At 49.1% G+C, this 24,367-nt stretch overlaps 2 protein-coding genes across 2 annotated transcripts in view; one reads left to right on the forward strand and one right to left on the reverse strand.

Moving 5' to 3' along the window:
• Positions 1 to 24,367, forward strand: part of ANKRD22 (ankyrin repeat domain 22) — a 472,549-nt gene that overhangs the window by 432,353 nt on the left and 15,829 nt on the right. The gene's annotated exons all lie outside the window — the stretch shown is intronic.
• The window catches only part of LOC138472877 (lysosomal acid lipase/cholesteryl ester hydrolase-like), a 661,393-nt gene that overhangs the window by 152,768 nt on the left and 484,258 nt on the right, over positions 1 to 24,367 (reverse strand). The gene's annotated exons all lie outside the window — the stretch shown is intronic.

The raw sequence follows: 24,367 nt of genomic DNA on the forward strand, positions 1-24,367 counted from the left end.
CCCTCATGGAGGGAATGCCGCAACTCACTATGTCAATGCCTGCCTGTACCATCACCCATCTCATCCATCTGGCTATTGTCACCGGTGTTACAGCCTGGGAACAATTGGGATACCCGTGGGCATCTCACTTCCCTCGTAATATCATTGTATGCTGTCAAACAGCTGATCAGGCATAATTTGGGCTGCCCTGGAAAATAATCGTATGATATAGATTTCAATCCTGTCTTAGTCCTTCTCGCTATGAAGAAGGTTCCAACATTCAGTGATATACTTTTCCTGTTGACCTCCAACGCTCTAATGTCCAAAGATCTCTTACATAACAACCGACATGGAAGTATGGATAGTTTGGCTGAAATGGCCTTCATGGATAAATCTTGGTTGTCCGGCCATGATAAGAATAGTTTCACTACTGTGTCAACATCCCACAGTTGAGTGTATTTGTCTCTGGGAGGTATGGACATTTTCACTCCTCTTAAAAGCCTGCAAATCAAGGGCGTTCACCTATAGTGACCCCTTCAATCATGGGGTGCTCTGCTGATATCGTGGACCTGGCCGAATTCATGGTCCTATGTGCTTTCCCCTGGGCTAAGAAATTGGCTATGTGGACCACATCTGTTCCATTGGGAATGTCCCTCTCCATACTCCAGCCATTCTGGTTAGCCCATGCAGATTTGTAAGTCCTGTGCGTTCCTGGTGCCCAGGATTCATTGATGATGAGCTCAGCCTCATTCGATAATCCCGGCCTAACCCAAGCTCCCCTGAAATCGCCCATGCAATCAGGTTGAGTTTTCCTGTCCTCACTAGTGGATGGCTGAGGCCTCTGGGATCTCGTACAATGAGCTTGTGTTTGGGTAGAGCCACCAGGTCGTGATATGATAGTTCCAGGAGACTGGGGAACCACACCGGGCCCTTCCAGTGCAGAGTAATCCGAACTAGGCATGCTTTCTGCCTCCTCACTTAAGCTAGTGTGCTCGCAATCATGGAGAAAGAGGGGAATGCATAGTTTATTTGCTGACCCACTGGTGAACTGCACATAACCCACCTAGACACGCTATGCCCATCAACTACAATGATCCGAACATCCCCTTTCTAATACGCATCCTATCAATGCTAAGTTCCCACCCCACTGTGGCAGTCTCCGGTTTCAAGGCCGATACTACGCAGCCACCTTATCTCCATTGTTGTACTGTCTTTCGCTTTCTGCTGTATATGCTAACATGCTCAGTCTCAAAGCGCACCAACACTTTTCTACTCTCCGGTACCACCTATGACTACACTACATCTACAGCATTGTTTTTAAAAAAAATATGTTTATTTTTTAACAAGGCAGGATAATAACAGTACCGACATTTATCAATAATTAAAATGCATTATTGTAAAAGGCCATCTTTTCACTTTTCACTTTTCCCACCCTCCTCAAGTTTATCAGGCCTTTCAGGGGGCCACTCCTTCATTCTTGTTCATGTGGGGCATCTCTGTTTTCCAGGACTTTCCTGGCCAGTTGGGGTTTGTAAGTCAGGGGCGGAAAGTCTCTATCAAAGTCAAGAACAGGGTTCCAAATGTTCCGAAAGCGGTGGAGGAGGCCCGCTCAAGCTGCCGTCACTTTTTCTGCTATCGGCATATCCCATAACTTCAACCACCAAAGGGGAAGGAGGGGGCCCTCTGCGGATTTCCATGTGCGGGCCACCACTATTCTACCCGCCAGCAAACATTGGGACAGGAGCTTGGCCTTGGGGCCTGTTCTCGGGTAGATCTCGGGGATCGGAAGGCCCAGGAGGATGGATTCAGGGTCTAAGGGAAGTATAGTTTGTGTGATTGTCGGCGATGGCTCCCAAGCATTGTCTCCAGAAGCTTTGGACTTTGGGGCAGGTCCACCACATGTGAAAGAAGGATCCTATCTGGTCGCATCGCCTCCAGCAGGCTGGATCCAGAGTATGGTTCATGTGGTGGAGACGAAGAGGGGGATAGTACCATCGCAGTAAGATCTTGTAGGCGCATTCTCTGTTTGTAACGCATTCAGACGATGAATGGGTGCGGGTCCAGCCGTCCACCCAAGCCTGGTCTTCCACAGGGTGGCCCAGCTCTGCTTCCCATTGTGCCATAGCTCGGGTCCTGAAGACAAGAACGTCTCTCTGGAGGCGTTTCTATATCACGGAAATTCTGCCCCAGGTTGGTAGGTCCTTGAGAGTTATTTCTATAGCTGTGGGAGGGTGAGTTACTGCCTGGCGTGTTTGTGGGTGGGAGCACCAGTGGCGCAGTTGGAGGTATGTGAACATGTCTTGTTCCTGCAGTTGAAAGAGTTCCTTGCATCGTTCGAAGGTATGCGGTTGTCCTCCCTCGAAGAGTTGCCCAAAGACTACAGCCCCCCCGCAATCCAGTTTTTGAAGTTCTGGGGAGCTGTTCCAGGTGAGAAGGCGGGGTTTAGGAACACCGGGGATGAGGGGTTAAGTTCTCTTGGAATCTTTTTTTGCCTCAGAGTTCTGTCCCAGATGGTAATGGTGTGTCTAGTAGCCAACAGTAGTCCTTGCCATTGCTGCCTTGTCGCTGGGGGGATATGAGGGAGAAAGCGTAGGGGGAGAGCCAAGCGCGATCTACACACCACAGATCTACCCACCTGTGGGGGTTGGTGATTGTTTGCCACGCTTGAAGGCAGAACAGTTGGGCTGGTAGTTCTGCAGGTCTGGGACCCCCAAGCCACCAAGTTTTGCGTTTCCCAACATCGTGGTTTTGGGGATTCTAGCCTTCTTCCCCTTCCAAATGAATTGGAACATTTTCCTCTGCAGTTTTTGGAGCGCCAGGGTCGGAATCGCGACAGGGAGGGCAGAGCATGCATACAGGAATCTCGGGTGCAGGTTCATTTTACATGCTGTGATCTGACCCATTAGAAAGATTTCCTGTGTCGCCCAGCGTTTCAGGTCCATTTCGATCTCTTTAAAGAGCGGGGGGAAGTTTACATCGTAAGTGTCTGTTGGGTTGGCTGGGACCTGGACCCCCAGGTAGGTGATCGCCTTCCTCTTCCATTGGATTGGGCACATAGGAATCAAGTCCTCTCGCTCCCTCTGGGAAATCCATATACACAGTGCTGTTGACTTGTTAAACTTAATAGTGAATCCCATGACCCTACCATAACTATGTATTTCTGCTAAAGCCTGTGTCAGGGAGCTGCGGGGATCCGTGATGGTTAAGAGGACATCGTCCGCGTAGAGCGCTAGTTTATGTTGTGAGGAACCAGCTCGGAAGCCCTTGATCAGGTTGTTCTGTCTAATCCGTTGGGCAAATGGTTCCATGATCAAGGCAAATAGGAGCGGGGACAGCGGGCATCCCTGTCTGGTTCCTTTGGTCAGCGTAATGGGGGCGGAGAGATTGCCGTTAATTCTAAGCAGGGTTTTGGGCGATTTATAGTTAGCCAAGACTATAGTGTGAAATTCCGGCCCAAATCCAAACGCCTCCAGGGTGAGTTCCATAAAGGTCCAATCCACCTTGTCAAACGCTTTAGTCTCGTCTAGAGCCATTAGCACCATTCCCTGTGAGTCTCGGGAAGCCAGGTCCACCAGGTTCAGGGCCCTGCGGATGTTGTCAGCCATAGATCGATTCTTCAAGAAGCCGCTCTGGTCAGGTTGAATTATGCCTGGTAGGATATGAGATAGGCGTGTTGCGAGGATTTTGGAGTAGATATTAGCATCGATATTGAGTAGGGCGATAGGCCTGTATGAGGCTGGGTTTCTTGGGTCTCCTCCTGGTTTAGGTAGCAGGACCGTGATTGATTCCTGCATGGAGGGGGTTAGGACGCCCGTGTCTCTGAAGGAGTTGAATAATTGCACCAGTGGGGTGAGCAGTTGGGGCCTGAAGACCTTATAGAACCTGGTACCTGGTTGAGTAATCATCAGGGCCGGGGCGCGGGATTTGAGGGATTTGATAAAGTCGTCTACCTCTTCACTGGAGATTGGGGCATCCAAAATGTCTCGGGCGGAACTTCATAGTTGGGGAGGTGCCGCTGATTTCCTTTTGTTCTTCGGGGTTTCGTGGCGGGGCGGTCATTACTTGTGTTAGGTGATCTACTGCTAGGCGTTGTTTGTCCTGCTCGGCATACTGTGTTCTGCCTTGTGGATCCCGCAGTCCAATGATCGTGTTGGTCTGTTTCACTTTGGCAAGCCTGGCAACCAGAAGCTTGTTTGCTTTGTTGTTTTGCCATAATAGAATTGTTTGGCTTTTGCCAGTTGATGTGCCGTGTGTTCGGCGTAATGGGCTTCAATCTTCTTCTGCGCCGTGCAAATGGCACCATGTGTTCTTGGGGACCATCCTTTTTCTTTATGGATCTTCTCCGCTTCCCGTAGGTCTTCTTCGAGGGCCAAATGGGTTTGTCGCCTAATCTTGTGAAAGGCTGTGCCTTGAGCTATCAATTCTCAGCGTATGACCGCCTTCATGGCGTCCCAGGTGTTAGCGGGGGAGGTGTCCGCTGTAGGATTTTCTTTGAAGAAATTCCTAATTGTAGTTGCAATGGTGTCCCTGAGCGGCATCTCGTTGAGCATTGGATCATAGAGAGTCCATCTGCGTTGCGCTGGATGAGGTGCCTCATGTACTCAGAACTCCAAGGTCACTGGGCCATGGTCAGATAGGATTTTTGGGCCTATAGTTACGTCATTGGTAAATGAGAGACCAGGAGGAGGTCTATTCTGGAAAGGGTTCTATGGACGTGCGAGTAGAAAGAGAAGTCTTTTTCCGAGGGATGGAATACCCTCCATGAATCAACCACCTCCAGGGTTCTGAACAACTGCAAAAGGGCTAATGCTGTGGTGAAGTCCCCGGATGAGGGCGGATGGGATTTGTCTTTCGTGGGGTCAGGGACTCCGTTGAAGTCACCGCCAATGATGATTTGGCCCTCCATAAAGGGGGAAAGGGATGCACTCAGAGCCTTGTAGAAAGCAGCTTGACCTGTGTTCGGGTCGTATACTAATACGAAGGTATGTAGTTGACCCAGCAGCAGACACTTCACCGCCGCAAATCGGCTGTCCGGACAGAGTTTAGTATCTAATATCTGGGGATCCAGCCCCTTCCTGAACAGAATTGCTGTGCCTCCTTTTTTTCTTGTTCCCTGATGCACAGAACTGCTTCAGAAAGAGCCGGGAGCGAATGCGCCCAAAATCAGCTGGCAATAGGTGGGTTTCCTGTATCATGGCCACCACAACGTTTTCGTTTCGAAGCTTTTGCAAGATTGATTTGCGTTTGGCTGGAGAGTTTAAACCGTTAACATTCGGAGAGATGAACCTCAGAGTGGGGTGATCGGGACCATGAGGTGGGGGAGTCGCCATGTTCGGAGGGGGGATGTGTGGTGAAGATGAATCAGCCGGCATCTCGTTGATTTTGCCACTTCACATTTACCTGCCATTGAAATTTTTGCTCTGGCCTCCAACGGGAGGACAGAGGTTTAACTAAGAGGAGGGCCAGTTTTGTTAGGCTGGCACCTCCACCGGCCAACGTGGCCAAGTAACTGAGAATAGCCAACAAGGCTAAAATTGTGGGTTGAGTATTCCAAGGACATAATTGGATAGTACCTCGGAATTGGGCATAGGTCGTGGGGTAGAGCCCGCTGCTTCAGTTATTAGCGTTCCGTTTTTGAGGTCGTGAGCGGCGAGTTCGCCTTCAGGTGGGCTGCCGGCAGGTCTGGAAGTGTTAGGGGGGAGAAAGTTCGATTGAGCCAGGTAGGAGATAGGCCCATGGTTCCCGGGGCCAGGGCTCAGACTTCCGTTGCTTGGGGTTTCAATTGTCCAGGGGGTCGGCCGCGTTCCCGCCTTCAGCTATCTCTTCCTTCTGAACCTCGGGACTTTTGACCAAGAGTTCTGTTGAGTTTTGGGAGGCATTGGGAGGTCCGTTGGGAGGTCCGTGTCGGTGCTGTGTTCGGGAATCAGGGGGGACCGGGACTCGGGCGAGGTTGGATTCATGATTTTCTCGGCATCCTCCAGGTGGTTGATTCTCCTCTGGGTGCCCTTATACGCGAACTGTAGAGCTGTGGGGAAGAGCCATCTATAGCGGATGTGCTGGTCCTGTAGGAAGACCGCTAAGGGTCGGAGAGCTTGTCTTTTCTGGAGGGTGAGGGCCGATAGATCTTGATAAATTTGGAGCGGTGTGCCCTGAAAGGTTATTTCGACCCGGTGCGGCTGATTGCAGAGATGGCTTCTTTTGTGGTGAAAATGTGCACCCTGGTGATGACATCTGGCGGGGCGTCTGACTCCATTCCACGTCGAGGGCGCATCCTATGTGTGCGGTCCAGGAGGAGCTGTGACTTTTCTAAGTCTGAAAGAAGAGCTTGAAAGAAGTTGCCCACATTCTGCCAATTTCTTATCTGGGACCGACGCCAGAACCCCTCAAATGCATAGGTTATTGCGTCGGGCCCTATTCTCCAAGAATTTCAGCTTTATCCTGGAGAAATCTGATTGCGCGTTGGACCTCCACCAGGGTGGACTACTGGTCTTGGGTCCGGTCCTCGATCTCCCCCAATCTCTGTTCGGCCTCCGCTACTCTTTGGTTGGTGTTTTCCAATTTAGTAGAGAGTTCTGTCATACATGACCTGAATTCGGACTTAATGTCCGCCATAAATGCCCAAATGTCATTCTTGGTTGCCAGGGTTCCCTTGTCCTCTGGGGGCTCCTGAGGGGGGAAGCTTGAGAGTCTTGTTTTTTGGATCTTTCAGAGGACATTAGCATTGTAGCTATATCGGGGTTCTTGCCGGATTTCAGTTGCTTGGCCATCCTGTTTCCCTGTATCGGGAGAGGATTATATGCCCCTAAAAGGCCCGAGTGGCAATATTACAGTCTCCCGGGTCTTTCAGGCGGAGTGGAGGGCCAGGCGTAGCTGTAAAGGCTGGAGTCCCTTTATAAAAGGAGTTCACTGTATTCTCGGGCTGTTCTCGGGCCGTAGGTTAGGGTAAATGGATCTCAAGGTGTGGGCCGGGGCGCCCCAGGAAGAAATTCGGGGAAATCAGGGTGAAAAAATATCATTGGTCCAGACCAGCCACGGTGAAGAGGAGTAGCCAGGGGCCCTGGTGCTCCGCCAGCGCCAAGGAAGATGCAAGGAGGCCCCTCGGTGAGGGGGTGGGGGGCATTTGCTGCTCGCTGGAAAGAGGCGCCAGGGGGCCCGGGCTCTGGAGCCTGCTAAATCCACATCTCCCACGGAGCCCCGATGGTTGCCAGCCCCAGCAGCCGGGAAGGATCACTGGGTTCGGGCAGCCTGGTGGAGCTTTTCCTGCTACTTGTAGCGGGGGGGCAGAGGAGGGGGCCCACCTGGGAGACCGGTGTAGATAGCAGATTCCCCCCCCCCCCGCTCACCTCCAGCCGCTCTCAGGGCTCAAAGATCAAGATGCTCCCGCGGCGGCCCTACTCTCCCTGTGCCGGTCCAGGTGCGCGGGTTCCCAGGCCGCACCCGGGTAGCTCAGATGGTGCCCGCCGCTATCGGTGGTGGAGAGCAGCAGCGGCGGCCGGCTGGACCCAGGCAGCAAATGGAGTGCAGCCCGGAGCAGGCAAGCGGGGGGGGGCGCGGAAGAGCAGTTAGAGTCCGCGCTCGCCACAAAGGTGCAGGTGTGCAGGGCTGGGAATATACGGAAGCCCGATGGCGGCTCCGGAGCAGGGCTCGGCCGCCAGGGACCGGCGGCGGGAGGTGGGAATCAGGTGTGCCTCAGGGCAGCAGCCCCCACTCCAGTTCCGCTCACAAGGCTGGGTCGCCAGGGTCCGCCCGTCCGCAGGGATTGACAGCATACACTGTGTCTTCCCGGCACCCCATGGATCGGTGCAGCAGGCGCTCCTCCCGCTTCAATAGAGCTGCCGGGCGGCAGCCGGGGCGCACTCCTCGGTAACTCTGATGGTCTGCAGGGCGGTCAGGGGGGTCAGGGCTCCCTGATTCCCTGATTCCGATGCTCGTATCTGAGGCTCCCCGCCACACGGCCTCATCTAACGTTATGGCAGCGTATTACGGGTCCGTCCGCCATCTTGTTTTCATTCCAACGGCGGACTTGCATCCTTTCTCGGTCCTGCTCCGGGTTTCAAGCGGGAGGTAGTGGCTCATTTTGCGTTCTTTTGGAGCAGTTTCCGAAAGCTGTGGCAGGCATTTTCGTTTCCCGAAACTTGCTGGAACATAGCCTTTATTAAGTGAAACAGCGGGCTTCCCACGGAGGCCATCAGAGGAGCGACCACATCATTGGTGCTCCAGGCCACGCCCCCATCTACAGCATTGTTATACAATGTATACTGTCGGTGATCTGTTTATTTTTTCTCATGTACATTATCATTGTCTGTATGACCGGTCTCTTCTTTCTCTCTGTATGCCGGAGGCAGCCCCTTATCCCTAGAGGTGAGTCTCCCCCAGTATGCATTAATTTTAACTATGATGTCCCATGATGCATTTTAGTTGTAGCCCCCGCAACAAGAGGTTTGGCTTCCTTAGCTTGGTCTTACTTTACCGACTATATCCCATGATGCATGTTAGTTGTAGCCCCCGCAACAAGAGGTTTGGCTTTCCTAGCTTGTTCTTACTTTACCAACTATGTCCCATGATGCATGTTAGTTGTAGCCTCCGCAACAAGAGGTTTGGCTTCCCTAGCTTGGTCTTACTTTACCGACTGTGTCCCATGATGCACGTTAGCTGTAGCCCCCGCAACAAGAGGTTTGGCTTCCCTAGCTTATACTTACTTTACCGACCATGTCCTATGATGCATGTTAGCTGTAGCCACTGCAACAAGAGGTTTGGCTTCCCCAGCTTGTATTTACTTTACCTATGATGTCCCATGTTTGCATGCCTGAGGCAGCCCTCCACAAGAGGTGAGGCTTGCTAGTATGTATTAAGTGTACCAATTATGTCCTATGTATTACATGCCTGATGCAGCCTCCCGCACCAAGAAGTTTAGCTTCCCTAGCTTGTATTTACTTTACCTATGATGTCCCGTGTTTGCATGCCTGAGGCAGCCTCCTGCAACAAGAAGTGAGGCCTCCCTAGGTTGTATTGACTGCACCAACTTTGTTTAATAACTTAACGTCTGTAACATACTATGTATAAGCACTTACCAACCAAGCCATGTTGTCGTGTGAGCTAATATAACCTAGCCTATGTATGTATTCTAACTAAGCCATTATCTTGTAACAGCTCCCCAATGCCCCCGGGCTGTGTGCGCTCTATATAAATGCAAATAAATAAATTAAATAAAATGTTTGGAGGAAAGCGTATGTTGCTTCTGCTCCCGGATCTGGCCTCCAGCTGCAGAAGCGAGGTAGTTAGCTGTTCAATCTCGATGCAAACAGATCTATTTGGCATGGACCCCACCAAACCATCAAGTCTCGGAACACCTCTTCGTCCAGCTTCCAATCGCTGGCGTCTCTGAGATATCTGGAGTTCCAGTCGGCCACTTCGTTCTGGCAGCCCGGTAAGTATTCTGCTGTCACAGAAACCTGCCTCGGAAGGCAAAGTTCCCAGAATTCCTTTGCCATTTCTGCCAACAACTTGGACCTTGTCCCTCCCAGCCTGTTTATATATCTGACTGCTGACACATTGTCCATCTTGAGAAGAAAACAACATTGAGCTGTCTCCGGAGTCCAGCATCTCACAGCGAAGGACCCTGCTAGCAGTTCCAGGCAGTTGATGTGCAAGGCTGTCTCTCGCTTGGACCTCCTACCCCCTGTCGACAGGTTCCTGCATCGTGTCCCCCAGCCCCATCTGCTGGCATCAGATTCTGTGACCAGGCGTTCCAGGCATCCATGTGATGCAACCACCATTCCAACTCCTCCCTTACCTCCTGTAACGCTTGATTTGTAAAATGCGCCCCTCCTGAGGTGTTGGATCTTTAATCTCTATAGGGCTCTGTAGTGTAGAGGCCCCGGAAATATAGCTTGGATCGATGATGCTTATCGTCCTACTAGCCTCGCAATGTCTCTCAGAGACATCTTTCTCTTTGATAAAGAATGCCTTATCGGTTTCTTGATGTTGTTTTCCTTGTATCAAGTCCACTACGAAACCCAGAAATTCCATGGTCTGTTCTGGCTGTACTTATCAGGAAGCCTAAATTCTGCATAAATTCTACCCTCATCTGCACCTGTATTGGGTGTATCTCCCTGTCCTGTACATTATGAAAATATCATCCAGGTAGATTGAGTTGGATCCCCTGACTCCTCAGATGGGTAACCACCAGTTTCATTACCTTGGTGAAACACCATGGTACGGATGCCAGCCCGAAAGGTAGGCCCTGAAACTCCCATGTTGACTCCCCCCAGATAAATCTTGGACATTTCTGGTATTCTGTCGCTATGGGCACTTTCAGATATGCGTCTTTCAAGTCTATCTGGCAAGCCATTCGCCTTGATTTAAAGTATCCCTTGGCAGATGGATGGATCCCTTCCATTTTGAAATGTCTGTATATCACTAATTTGTTTAAACCCCTCAGGTTTATAATCGATCTTACTTTGTTTTTCCCCCTCACTAGGAGCATGTTGCTTATGAATCCTACTGAGAAGTCTGTCACTTGTTTTATGGCTTTTTTGCATTCCAGCACCCTCGGCTCTTCCTCTAACAACTGTAGGTCCTCCGAGCTCATCTAGTATAAACTGGGTTAGTACCTCTTTTTTGTTACCGGGCGGGCCTATCTCGTAATGTACCCAACAGTATGAGCAACGGAAAAGTGAGCACAGGCTACCCCACCGATTCACACATGAATATGTGAAACAAAACTTTGGTGAACAACTGTTTTTTTTTTTTTTAAAACCTTTATTTTTGTTGCACTTGGTCACTACTTTCACTTGGTTACAGAGACATCATAATTATAGACATTACATTTTACAATATGAATCACATTACAGCATCAAGTTGTTCAAGTCCGCTTTTCTCGGCGAGATACTGTTTGTACCTGCCCCAAATGTTTTTCGGGCGCGAGGCTGGGAGCACAGTATCAATATACAGTTCCTCCATGTCGTTCGCCCATGCCATGTCCCTTTCCCAGTCCGCCTTAGTAGGGGAGTGCGCACTCTTCCATCTGAGGAGGATCGCCCTTTTGGCGAGGAGCAGACTTACATTCAGAAGCTTTCGCCAACTCGGGCTTATTTTCTCAATTGACCCCAACAGGCATAATCGTGGGGTCCACTCTAGTGGGTGGTCTGCCATCTCGTCTATCGTCTGACATACAGCTTCCCAGTATCCCCTCAGTGCACTGCACCCCCAAAGCATGTGATAAATGCCAGCATTGTCCGCATGGCATCTCGGGCATTCCCCTGTCATGGTTGGGTATATGCGTTTGAGTTTCTCTGGGGTGTAATGTGTTCTCTGAAGAATTTTATAGTGGATTAGCCTGTATTTGGAATTGCAGGATATCTGTTTCACGAGTGCACAGTATTGAGACCACTCCTCTTCCCCCACCTCTTCTCCAAGGTCCTGTTCCCATTTTGCCCTTGCCGGACGCTGCTCTCGTGGGCGTGTGTGGAGTATGGTCTTGTACAGTGTGGAAGCTGTTATTTTTTGGCGTCCCCCCATAAACATGTATCCCAGTCCCATGTTGACTGGGGGTTCATCAGGGAAGGTTGGCCATATATTTTGTGTAGCTGCCCGCAGACCAGAGTATTGTCGCCTCGCCGTAGGTGTGTTACCCACCTCCTCCCTGATATCCTCCCATCGAATGAACTGCCCGTCCACAAATATCTGCCCCCATTGTGTTATGCCCTTAGCAGACCAGTGGCGGGCCGTCTCTCCCTCTGACGTAAAAGGAGTCTGCGGCATACCCCAGAGCGGCATACTAGGGTGGTATATCCTTTCAGTATTGTACATTTCAACAATCCTGGACCACGCAGTGATCACCACTTTAGAAGGTCTCAGGGAGTTATAATGCTTAACACCTGACCGTGTAATTTGGTGGAGTGCTAGTGTGGCCTCTTTTTCCAGTTGGTTAGGTACTGGGCCCGCTGGGTTGATAAATGTCGTCGCCCATTGGTTCGCATGTTGTGCCTGCGCGCTCAGGTAGTAGAGTTCAAAGTCTGGGGCCATCAAGCCACCGTACATGTAGTCGTTTGTAAGTGTCCCCCAGCCCACTCTCGGATGGCCATCCCATACAAATGAGGAGCACGCGCCCGCAATTTTAGTGAATAAAACACGCCCCGGCCACACCGGCACCGTGCTAAATAGGTAAAATAGCTTAGGAAGGATTATCATTTTCACCAGTGCGATCTTACCCATCATGGATACCGGGAGGGCCCCCCAGCGCTTTAGTTTCAGGCACAACGAGTCCACAAGCAGGTTGTAGTTCAATGCTCGGGATAGCTGAGCAGTCCGAGCAATCCATGCTCCCAGATATAGAACATGCGTCGGGCACCACTGTAGCCCATGCAGGCCCCGTGGCTTCTCTGTGGCCCCTGTGATAGGGAACACTTCTGATTTATTAATGTTAAGTCTGAGTCCCGAGAGTCCACCAAACCTCTCCACCACCGCCAGGACCCTCCCCAGTGTTCTGTCTGGATCTCTCAAATATAGCAGAATGTCGTCTGCGTACAGGTTTATAATGTGCATTGTTGCCCCTATTTTTAGCCCACAGATGCCGGCGAGAGCCCTCAGTTCGTCTGCTAATGGTTCAATTATCAGAGCAAACAGCAATGGCGAGAGCGGGCAACCTTGTCTCGTGCCCCCCCGGAGCTCAATCTGCTCTGTTAGGGTGCCGTTAATTCTAATCCTGGCCTGTGGGGACGTGTACAGTAACTTTACCCATCTCAGGAAGTTCGGGCCAAATCCGTAATTTCGCAATACCCCAAACAGGAATGGCCAGGACACCGTGTCGAATGCTTTGCGCATATCCAGCGACACTGCTATCGCCTGCTGCTCCGGGGGGGTCGTGGTTAGGACCTCATGGCATTTCCTAATATTAGTAGCTGCTGACCTGCCGGGGATGAATCCGGCCTGATCTTCGTGGACCATGAATGGCATCCACGGTGTCAGTCTTGTGGCCAGTATCTTTGCTAACAATTTGGCATCTGTGTTAATTAGTGATAGAGGTCTATAAGACCCGCAGTCCTCTGGGGGTTTACCAGTCTTAAGCAACAGTGTTATCACCGCTTCCCTCGTGGACGCTGGGAGCTCCCCTCCCTCCAGGGCCTCGGTCCACATAGCCAGTAACCTGGGTGCCAGTAGGAGCTTAAATGCTTTATAAAATTCTGCGCTTAGGCCATCTGTACCCGGGGCCTTCCCGTTCGGGAGAGCTTCGATGGCCCTTATCACTTCCGCCTCAGTTATCGGGCTTTCCAACACCTCTCTCGTGTTTGCAGCCAGCAGGGTCGTCGGGATACGGGATAGATACTGCTCGATCTCACCTTCAGTGGCGTCTGACTGGGGTGAGTATAGCTCCTCGTAGAATTTATGAAACGTGGAGCGTATACTGCCCTGATCTGTAGTAACCGTGCCCTCCGCCGTTGTTATACATGGAATGTCGGTCGGACCCCTCTCCCCCCTTACCGCTCTGGCCAACAGCCTCCCCGGTCGCTCGCTCTCACCATAGCGGCGAGCGGCCGCCGGTCTGTCAAAGTAGCGGATCTCTTGATCCGCCGCCTCATTGAATTCGTCCAGTGCGTTTTTTAGGTCTAAGGCTAACTGAGGCGTCGGTTGAAGCTCATATTGTGACTGTGTAGCAGCTATTTGTGTTTCGAGGCGCTGCATCCTATTCCTTATATCTTTGAGGATGCCACTCTCACTCGATATAGAGGCGCCTCTAATACACACCTTGAATGCTTGCCACAAAGTCGCCTGGCGAGACACAGAATTATCATTAAATGCAAAATACTCCAGTATGTGCTGTTCCAGCGTGTTCCTATAGACCAGGTCACGCAGCGCTGCAGGTTTAAACCTCCAAGGGGGTCTATTCACTGCTTCGCCCGGTATTCGGAGGTCCAGCACTATCGGTGAGTGGTCAGAGAACGTCCTGGGCAGTATCTGTGCTGCGAGTACCCAGGCCAACACTACGTTGTCTAGTAGCCACATGTCTATCCTGGAATGCATGTCGTGCACCGTGGAGTAATAGGTGTATCCCCTCTCGGATGGGTGTAATGTCCTCCATGCATCTTTTAGCCCCAGGTCTGCCATATGAGCCATTATCGCTTGGGCGGCCTTAGTCAAAGTTCTCACCTGTGTTGAGGTGCGATCCATGTCCACATTCAAAATGGTATTGAAGTCCCCCCCGCAAATCAGGTGAGCAGTTGGATAGTGGGCCAGCAACCCGAAGAGTTCGGTGTAAAACACCGGGTCATCCAGGTTGGGACCGTAGATATTGAGGAGGACCACCTCTCTATCTTGCAAATTGCCATGTACCAAGACATACCTGCCCCCTGGATCACACCTCACCTCCTTGCACGTAAATCGGAGGGTTCTGTGTAACAGTATTGCTACTCCCCTGGCCCTATTCGAGTAGGTTGTGAAGTATTGATGGGTTCCCCACTTCGGCGCCAGTTGTTCCCCGTGTTGCGGGCCAATGTGTGTCTCCTGTAAGAATAGGATTTGTGGGGCATGTCTGTTAATGTAGGCCATGATTTTCCTTTTCTTAACCTTGGAACCCAGGCCCCGAACATTCCAACTCATGATTCTGATATTCTCAGAGCTCCTACCCGCCATCCCGTTCAGTGTGAATGCATTGTGAATCTGTAGAAGAGTGTCTCATATAGTTCCCATTCGTGCAAGTATGTTGTAACCTCGTGCTTTTAACTTTCTCCCCATAACAATAACACATCCCCACTTCCGTCCCGATCCCACCTCCCCCCACCCTCACAGCACCCCGAACTTCTACTGTGCTTGAAGAAACCCCCTCCCCCCCACTAACTTTTAGCATATGCACCTGCAATTGGGGGGCCTGCGGAGATCCCCAGGGCCGATGCTCTTTCAGACTTAGAAAAAAAACAAAACACTTAATCGGGTCCGGCATTACTCTCACACATATTAATGGCGGCAAGGACAGTCCCCACGTAGCACAAACCGTAGACACTGATTTCCCACCTTAATGAGTGTCCCCCTCCGGGGAGAACTGTTGAAGTAAGTGGAGCGGGCATGCATTGCCGTACCTCTCCGGGCCCTCCCCAGGGAAGTCATTCTTGATTAGCGTCCTCGGCGCTCCCCACGACCGTAGGGATGTGCGTCTCCACAAAGTTGGCGGCCTCCTCAGGGAAGGTGAAGAAATGGACTTTGTTCTTGTACAGGATCTTCAGTCTCGCCGGGTAGAGCATTGCATATTGGACCTGTCGTTCCCTTAGCAGTTTCTTGACACCCGTGAATTGTTTCCTTTCTTGTTGTACCGCCAGTGTAAAGTCAGGGAAGATCCGTATCACGCTAGCCTTCCATCTCAGCTCCTGCTTCTCTCTTGCCGTACGTAATATCAAGTCCCTGTCCCTGTAGTTAAGCACACGTGCGATTATTGGTCTCGGGTACGCACCGGGTTTCGGCTTTGGAGCCATAGATCTGTGTGCACGCTCTATTAGGAACATGGGGGACCACCCTGGGTCGCCCAGCAGGTCGCGGAGGAGGGCCTCAACTCCTTTCTCCATAGAGCCCTTCGTCGCATCTTCAGGCACCCCTACAATACGGATGTTGTTGCGTCTTGATCTCGCCTCCAAGTCCTCGCATTTAGATTTAACAGTTCCCAGTTCAATCGCCATTGTGGACACCGTGCTTTTCAGGTTTTCGAGCGCCTCCTCCGCGCCTGATATTCTGGTTTCCGCTTCGGCTATGCGCGTCGTAGTTTTATCCAGTTTAGCCTTAATGGATGCCACATTTGCAGTGATCCCGTCGAGTTTGTCGTTCAGGGCGCCGAACCCCCGCTGCATAGCGAGGAACACCGCTTGGGGGTCCATCTGAGCTTGCGGTGTCGTTTGTTGATATGGGGTGGGCGCCGGGGGCTCCATCTGCGAGGTGGTTTCCTTCTGGATATTTGTGGTGTACTTGTCGATGGCCCCCCTAGTCTTCTTGGATCCCAGGCTCTTGGGCATTATCCGCTGTTATTTGTATGGACTGATCGCCCCAGGCCACCACGACCCTCAGCACACCCGCCGACAGGCGTCCCCGATGCCTCCGGTGCGCAGGGTCGCGTGATCGAGTGTCGTCCCTCCTCGGCAACCCCCAGCGGACCAACTCTGGGCCCCCAATGTTCAGGTCGTGCGTTGTCAAGCCACGGGAGGGGGGGGGGTCAAGAGACCGTGCCGTAGAGGAGACCTCAAGCCTCTGGAGCGAGGGCCGTCGGGGGCCCGATTAGCAGTTAGGAAGTGTAGCCGTCGGCTCCCGCCAGGCAGGCAAGGTTCCCGTGTTCCGCCGTAGCAGTCGATGGATGGTGGGGCGATGCCGAGGGGCCGAGATGAGGGCCACAGTATCCAGCCGGGTTAAGCAGCGCGGTGGGGAGAGGCCAGTAATGAAGGTTCCTCCGCGAGCAGGCCGCGGATTGCGCTCGCTTTCTCCCGGGCTCCTCCCCTCTTCAAGGCGGCCGCGTAAAGGCCCCAGGCGCGGGCGCTCTCCAGAGCCGCGATAAGTCAGGATAGCAGCAGGCGTTCGGCCCAGAATTTCACCTCCGGGTAGCCAAGTCACCACCGCACCCTCCGTGCGTCGCCCGGGTGTAACCGGACCCGTTGTGCGGATATATTTGGAGCTCGGCCCTGGTTCACTCCGGAGCTCACACAGAAGCGGCCATCTTCCTCTGTGCGCAACAGCGCCCCCATCTGGTGAACAACTGTTAAAGATTACTCAACAGTATTCATGGTCAGAGAAAGTTAAAAACATTTTATTCAAACTCAGACACAACATTGCGATATCAAAAACACATATCATACACATACTATATGAACTGTAGTACACAGACAGCCACTGCAGATGGCTAAACTAAAAAACGTATTTCATTGACACCTGAGTCATAATGCATCTACCAACGCGATATTAGTAACAGTGTGACCAAACTTACCACTGTAAGTGTCACCACATTTGTGTTTCTGGCTGAGGAGGGGAAACTGTGCCTTGCATCAGTTCATTAGGTGATGGGGCCCTCCAAGCTGTCATCAGAACACCCTGCTCAAGGCGATGGGCTAAAATGTATGGTTCACCCGTTAGGGGGAACACCTCCAGATAGACATGGCAAACAAGAATAAGGAATACAATTCAGAAAAAATGTATTTGAGTAATTTTTTAGACAAACTGACCATGAGCAGTTCTCGTATGCATAGAACTGGTGTAGCCAAGCTTGCCACCCACCTATCATTTCTGCTGCGTATCGTGGGCCACTTGCTAATCAACATGTAGATGGACTTAGTGTATTCTGTAGTTTATTACTGGAAAACAAACATAGGAGGCAACAATGTATCCTCATCTGCATATATCCGTTGGTCGAGTTATCACTCAATGTAACGGTTTATAGTCATTCAATCAACAGCCAAAGCATATAATTCCATACCATCTAAAAAGAAGCATCTTAAAAAAAAACATCTAATACATTTATTTATTCATTTATTTTTAATGGGGGCGTCTCCCCAGCCCCTCCCTTTTTTAACCTTTAAAACACCTTTTTATTTTTTTAGATGGCATGGCTGTCGATGTGATGACCGGATACCTATGTAATGGCCAAGGGGATGTTTATAGTTACCTGACTAGTTGCTAGCTTCACTCTTGTTAAATGCTGGCATGCAAACAAGATGCTCTTCAGGGAGCTTGACTAATGAAGAACCCATCTCAAAACGCTGACATTTCTCATTGAAAAACCTGTCAAAGGGGGAGTGGCATATTACCACATTATTGTATTTGTACACTAGCAGTTCATGCAGTGCAGCATGAGCAGAATTCCTGAAAAGGGTTCCTAAAAAAGGGGTTGACTCTGCAGCGCTAGTCTTTTTCCCCAGTACTGCACACAATGTACTCACAGCAATGTGTACCCCTAAGGGGGCGTTCGCAATGGCAAGGACTGGGTTTCATATTGTGCATGTGGGCTGCTCGTTGCCTGAACTCCTCTCGTTTAATGTGCGAGGAGGGGCGCAGGAGTTACTCCTACTTATGCCTGTGTCTTTCATTATACTTCATGGCTCTGTTGTTAGCTTACCTGCTACAGCACTCGGCAGACGATCCTCTGGCCGACTGATACGGGACAAACACTTCCGTGTTGCTTGTGTTATAATGTACTGGCGCATGTCATTTGCACAGTGGCGCCATCTTGGATTGGAAAACTACGTATGCCTGGCGGATCCTGCACAGGCAGTGTTGATCCAGCAAGCTTAGACATATGCGCCTTGGGAGGGGTTCATCTGGTGTGCTGTCGTGTAAACATCTTTGCGGAAGCCCTGAACCGTCTCTAGGACCCAGGTATCTCTGGATATAACGCGCCAGCCTTCTATATGCTCTGCTAGTCTCCTCTCTCTACTGCTGGGTTAATTATGTGCAGATCGCTTGCCCTCACCTGTGGAATTTTGCTGGCAATCACCTTGTCGCCAGCCTCTGTCCCTCCCTCTACCCATGAAGGGGAAGAAAGGGGTATGTCTCCGTTCCTTTTGGTCTCTACAGTGTGATCTATCAATTTAGGGCCTGTTATATGGGAAATAACCGGAAGAGCGACCCCTTTCCCCAAAATCTGTCTCCCGAACACTCTCTTGGATGACGCTTGTGCATTATCCAGTGCCGCGTAGGAATTTGTGAATTTTCTTAGTTCTCTGATGAACAACTCCCCAAAGAGTTTCCCCTTCATTGTGGTCGCTGTCTCCGAGGAGGCTAACTCGCTCAGCTTGGGGTCTATTTTCACAAGTAGTGATCTTTTCCTTTCTGTGGTAATAGCACAATTTGCGTTTCCCAACATATAAATGGCCCTCTGGGCCCACCCGATCAGTATCATCGGGTCCACTGGTTCGTTCTTTTCTCTGGCCTCTTCGCCCATTTGTAATATCTTAGTGAGCACTCCTACTATATCCAACATCTTGTTCTGGCAGGAGTGCCAGGACCTATGCCTACCTTTCCTCACATCCTTGACATACTTCCCCATGAATGTGACACTTTTCTCATCTATCTCGGGAGTCTCAGCGGCTCCTTCAGGTATGTGTGGTCTTGGGTATTCCGCCCTCAATTTGCTTCCGACTTCTTTCACCAGATATGCCCTGAGGTTTATTTTTAGATAGGCTGCTATCTTTTTTGGCGGTTCCCATTCGGAAGACCGGGGTGAATCAATGCTTCAGGGTCGAAGTCATTCGCCTGCCCCGTCCTCCTCGTTATCTGAAGATGATATTTAGAAAACCTCCTCCTCACGGTAATCTCATCCAAGGTATTGGATGATGCATTTTGCCACCTGCTAGGCCTTGCCTCTGGCTTTCACCTTTCTTCTTTTACGACTTTTCTTTTTTGTTGGGGTGCCCGGGTGATGGGGCGGGGGGCGGTTATGGGCCACATCTATCCTATGGGCTGTTTTTATGCCCCTTTTCACTCTCCCATGTGCTTTAATCCCTTTGAACTCTTCTAGCCCCTGTGAGAACTTGAGCCAATCCTCCATCAGTGCAATTTGCTTAGGTCCCTGCCTCAACAAGGCTCCTAGAGCCTTCTGCAAGAAATTAGCCATTTTAATGTGGGTCCTTTTTTGGCTAATACTAGCCTTACCCTCATCACTGGAGGAGTTAATCGCTAGCACAGATACCGGGGAATGTGTATGTATATATATATATATATATATATATATATATATATATATAGTGCCAGTAGGTGTAATGGTTAATGGATTAATCACATCAATTTGTAGATATATGAACTTGTTTCAAGTCAGTCGGGCTTAATTATATGTAAAAGTAGTAGGTTTTACCTGGGACTGTGCCCGTCATAAGGAAGAGCTGCAGTGGCTCTTGTGGCCTGCAGGGGAGCTGGTTTCAGCACTCGCGATCTGCGATCGTGATGCTGGGATTGTCAGTGCTCACATTAGTGCGAGCTTTCATCCACTATAGATAGTAGTTATTGAAAAAGGATGTATCTAACTCCTACATTCTCTCCTTCTTGTGTAAATGACACGATCACCGAAGACAAAAGGAAGCACCGGAACTACGCGGTCCTGTCGCGTTCCCTCTTCCGTGATCGTGATGCCCTCTGTGGCTACTCCGAGTTGTTGCGGTTGCTGGAGCACCAGCCCCGATGCGGCCATAGTGATCTCTGCCCACACGTCTGCGGCTATGTTCCGCCAAATACCCACACTCGTCTCGGGAGGATAGCTCAGAGGCAACGTGCTCGCCTTGGAAGCAGGACGATACGGAGCAACACAGGTTCGATCCCTGGGTCCGCCCTTAGAAACCTCTAGGTATTAAGCGCGTTATAAATAACCTATCATATCACGCTGCGCACGCGGGCTAACCTATTTCAACAAATAATCAGTTTACCTCATAAATAACAATTATAAGGAAATAAATGTGTACTTAACTCGCCACCGAAGAGCAAAGAAAGAGGAAGTGATGGAGGATGTTCAATGTGTTGATGGACATGGACTGTGTTGATTGGTTAGGTACGTCACATGGTCAGTTAAGAGACCAATAATATTTGGACTATCAAAGTCTCTATCTTCACTGGAAGTTGTAGTTTGATCTTTGTTATTATTCATATTATTGCTGCTCGAGTAGTCAAATGAAAGAGAAGCATAATCTGAGCCTCCAGTCTTGACATAGAATCTATATGGCTAGGCTGGAACAGTTTGAAGCCTAGTAAAGTATATACGCACAAAATCACCCAGTATATTTAACAGGAAAGAAAGAACAGCAGTTATGTGTAGGAAGGACAAACGCAAAACTGTAATTCCACGTGGGCAGACCAGAGTAAGTGACCCCTGTCCTGCACGGTAGGGCGGTCTATTCTCAATACACATACTGTCACACTCTGCTCCTTTTCACACCTGTTTGTCCTTTGAAGTCTTCTTTCTCGGAGGTCTTTCTTTGTTCCTGGACGTTTGGGACTTGTACAGGTATGGACGGGTATCCTCTGCCTCCAGTGTGTAGACCGTACACCAGCCTCGGAGAGAAGGTAAGCGTTCAATATTCCTGGAAGATTAGGTGAGTGATGGTATATACCCGGGATGGATCTAGGAACCAGGGAGGAGTTGCGGTACTCGCAGAGTGTAGAAGGCAGTATGCGAGCATGGAAGGGACAGGACCGAAGGCCCGGGAAGGAAGAGGAACAAGCGGACCCTCAGGTGGGAGTGCAAGGAGCAGCACAATTAAATACCAGGAAGGATCATTGGAACCGCTAACTAGCAGGGGAGTAGCACAGAAGAAGAATGAAAGTTAGGTACGCACTTGCCGGGTACTCGGAAAGGTAGTGTTGAGACGCGCAGAGCTGTGGGGGCGTGCCTGTTTTCTAGGACGTGGCAAGTCTTGCGTAAACACTAGACAGCGGCTTCTCTCTGGTGTCGGCCATGTTGGTAGAATAGCGGGTATGTCGTTGCAGTGCATGATGGACCATGAAGTCCAAAAAGGGCGTAAACTGTGAATCATGACACATACTTGCAATGCTCACATTTGTATGTTTTCCTTTTATAACATCTTACGACACTGCTTGGACCATATAATGGTGCAAATATCTTCTGTGGAATACCACACATGACTTTTATGTAATCAGTAAAGTCCACTCCACACTTGTGTTCTGACCATGATTGACAGTGTCTAAGCCCTGTATCCACTTCTGCTTGATGCTTCTTAATGTACTGTCCCTATCTCCTCCCTGTGAATGGTCTTTCACCATTTGTATCACAAACCATAAAATATCACGTGGTTTGTGATTCATCCTTGCAGAATGTTCCACTAATAGTTTATCTGGTACCTTGTTCTTCACACACAAGCAGTGTTCACAGATTATTTGTCTCATTTGTTGAGCTGTTTTTCCAATATAAAATAATGTCATAGATAACAGTGAAATCCCTGCACTCCCATTGCAGGTCATGTAGGTCAAGTGTCTTGAAATTGTTGTGAGTGGGCACACTGAGCAATTGCCACATCTAATGTGACCCATCACAGGGCTCAGCCCCACATGTTAGTAATTCTAGGTTTTTTTCTTTTGCATCTGGTCGTAGGTGTGTACTAGTGTTTGCCTCGGTTTTTTAGATTGTTTAAAGGTGAAACGATGTCTTGTAGGATGGAAACCAGGGATTTGAAGAATGTGCCAGTTCTTCTTTATCAAACTAAAAAGTAGATCACTGATTGGACTGCAAGTGGTGACACAGGTGAGTTTGTCTTCTGATATGTGTTCCTTTTTAGTCATAGGGATTTGTTTAGCTCTTTTCATTGCATTTTTGATCATCTTTGATGGGTAATCTCTTGTTTTTAGTCTGAGCTGAAGATCTTCAGAGGGTTCCACAAAGTCTTTATTAATTGAAGTTTCTCTTTATACATAGAAACTGTCCATATGGAAGATTTTCCTTAAGACTCTTGGGGTGGAAACTCGAGAAATGTTGTAGAGTGTTTTTATCTATAGGTTAATATTGATATTGATATCTTATTTATATCGCGCTCATACACAAGTGTTTCAGAGGTGTACCAAGCAAAGGGAGGGAAACAGGGGAGAACAAACATACGATCTTACTAGGCCCAGTGACATTAAGCACGTGCAAGGTGGAAAGTGCGGAACAGAATAAATAAGTGGAATAAATACATAGATAAATAAACTCAGTGAAAAACGGTAGTGCAGCCAGAGTACTGCATGAATAGTCAGATAGGGTATATCTGATAAGTGCAGAAGAAGAGAGGGGGACAGTATGGGTACAGATACAGATCCCAGTGCCAGGGGTGGCCCGATGGCAGTGCAGGAGGGAGGCAGGGTGAGCAGGTACCTCGGCCCGAAGGACATGGGGTGGACAGGTGCATGGTGCCGAGAGAGGGAAACAGATCAGCAGGGGAGAAGAGGGGAAAAGGCGGAAGCGAAGAGGAAAGTCTTGAGGTGCTTCCGGAACCAGAGATGGGTCTACTCAAGTTTCAGGCTGATCAGGAGGCTGTTCCAAAGGGAGGCCCAAGCCCCATATAGGTTTTCTGTATAGTGATGTATCTATGCCTCAGTTTCCCTTTTTGAACAACCCGAGGTCAAGCAAAGGTATAGATACCTCATCGAAAATCATTGCTAACATAAGGTTCACATCTTGTCCATTTAACCATTCACGGAATTATCTGAGATCTTGTTCAATAACAGGTCTATCCCTTCATTTTTTGTTATAGGGATGTGTGTTCCAAACAGGGATTTGTGATACTAGAAATACAGAAAACACACACTACCCTCTCCTCCTACTCTTGTGATTTCAAAAACAGTGCACTCGTGAACCATACAGATGTTCCATACTATTGCTGTATATTAAAACCTCCAAACATTTTTTAGAGAAAAATATATGTACATTTATAATTTGTTGTTTATCCAACACATATACATTTCTTTTGATTTAATTATTATAAGAACCACAATACATACATTCGTACAAGTTGTGTGCAAAGCAGTAGTGTTAGTAAAAGTGCTTCTTCATACAGTATAACACATTTTTAGTGCTTTCTCTCGCAAGTCTCAACAGGGAGTATGATATATCAAAACCTAGCTTTGAATATTTTTGTTGACATGAGGTGTAATTATTTGTATCGATATCATGGATTTTTACAAACCGTTCTCATTTTCTAGTCCTTTTCTATAACATCATATCTTTCAACTTTCCTTGAGATGAGTTATTCCATCTTACCTCTATGTTTTTTAATAGAATTTCAAAACATTGATCGAATAAAAGACTATGTTGACACTGATGCATTTCAGCCCTTCATGAAAAAAATCTGTTCACCCACCACGGTTTTGTAGATAAATCAATAGGCCCTAGTCAAGAAAACAGTAGATTTTATAAACATCATGAGCCGATCATTTAGCCCCTTGTCTACTTCATTGGGTCTCTAAAAAATATTGAAAAGTAAAAATCAGTAGGAGATTCACTCTGGTTATATCACGCCATGCCAAAATGGCATTCACAAGCTAAACACCAACGTGATTCTCTCATAAGGGTAGTACAGCTAATCTTAGTAGCTGCACAATTATTCTAGATTCTCATTGTAGTATCTGCAAGGGAAAAACATGCATTTTCCGTTTTACTTCTAATAAATTGCTGATTTAATTTTTAATTAAAACATTTCCACAGTGTCCTAATATGTTTTTAAGCAATTTTCATTGTGTATAGTTACCGTTTAGCTTTTTGTTCATTCTAAAGCTTTTTCTTCAGCGTCTGAAAATCACACTGCTTCAGGTGTTCTAAACAGGATACCATATCATATCATGTACGCCATCACCTAGTTGGCATAAATAAGTGCAAATCCAGTTTAATTGGGGAGTTTTCACTTCATTTTGCTTTATTTCCATTGTCTCATAGCACAACCTAGACCTAACG

This window comes from Ambystoma mexicanum, chromosome 8, assembly GCF_040938575.1.
Source record: "Ambystoma mexicanum isolate Mex_15411 chromosome 8, UKY_AmexF1_1, whole genome shotgun sequence".
Lineage (NCBI taxonomy): Eukaryota > Metazoa > Chordata > Amphibia > Caudata > Ambystomatidae > Ambystoma > Ambystoma mexicanum.